The following is a 1,093-nucleotide window of genomic DNA, read 5'->3' as shown; positions in this document are numbered from 1 at the left end:
GCATTTTCGGCCGGTGCGACTTATACTCCGAAAGATACGGTACTAATAAAAGTCTCAATCAATCAATCAATCACTATGTTGCGCTCGTTTGATGTGTTTTTATTTTCATCACATCGTGGTTTTGAGATAACGTCGCAATCACAGCACAGCATTCACCAATATGACCCAATCCAAACAACCTTCCCTAGTCATGGCGCAGAAAAAAAAAACCAAAAAACAACCAGCACAAAAAGTCACACATAACTGTTATAAAAAACAGCCAACCACCATAAAACAATCACAATTACACCCATTTAAATCCATTGCAAGGTATGATGGGAATAGGCAAAAAACTCCACACTATGTGTGGCACATTTTAGCTGCTTGATTACAAAACTTTAAGGAAACCGTCACGAAGGTCAGAGTTGAACTTTCACATACTCTTAATATTCAATTCTAATAAGTATTAATTATATATCCATTACATTACTATAATATGTATACATATGTATAGGCTATATATATATATATATATATATATATATACATACATGCATATACATACACATATTTATATATATACACATATACACACATACATATATACTGTACAGACATATGTGTTGAGGCCTCGGCGTACATTAACCAGGCTCAGATCGACATTTTGCAATACAAATGACCGTGACAGTGATTAGTTCCAGCTGCAATAACACACCCTTTCTCTCGTAACTACCATCGCTTTCCCTCGCGACAGAGGCCGGTCACACTGCTCGTCTCCGTGGCGAAAACATTCCCTAATAGTCGTCAAAGGTTGTCTTGCTAATTGCTTCTCCATACCACCGGTTGCCTCCGTGACGATTATGTGGTGCCGTTATTTTGTTGTGCCTTCCAGCATAAGGGCAGTCGATAATAATGCACATTCCACAGAGGGAAACCATTTCTCTTAGGTGACGGGGTTCAGTCATAAAGCTGGCGAAGTGGCGGCCGTTAAAAGCACACAGGGAGCTAAACAGAACACACACAAAAAACACTAATGCAGTCCGTCGGGGAAAGTCATTAGCACTTGAAAATTGTTTGTCCGACAATTAGCTTAATTACGCATTATCCAGCTGAC

This window comes from Nerophis lumbriciformis, linkage group LG26, assembly GCF_033978685.3.
Source record: "Nerophis lumbriciformis linkage group LG26, RoL_Nlum_v2.1, whole genome shotgun sequence".
Classification (NCBI taxonomy): Eukaryota; Metazoa; Chordata; class Actinopteri; order Syngnathiformes; family Syngnathidae; genus Nerophis; species Nerophis lumbriciformis.
Note: the sequence above shows the minus strand (reverse complement) of the source record.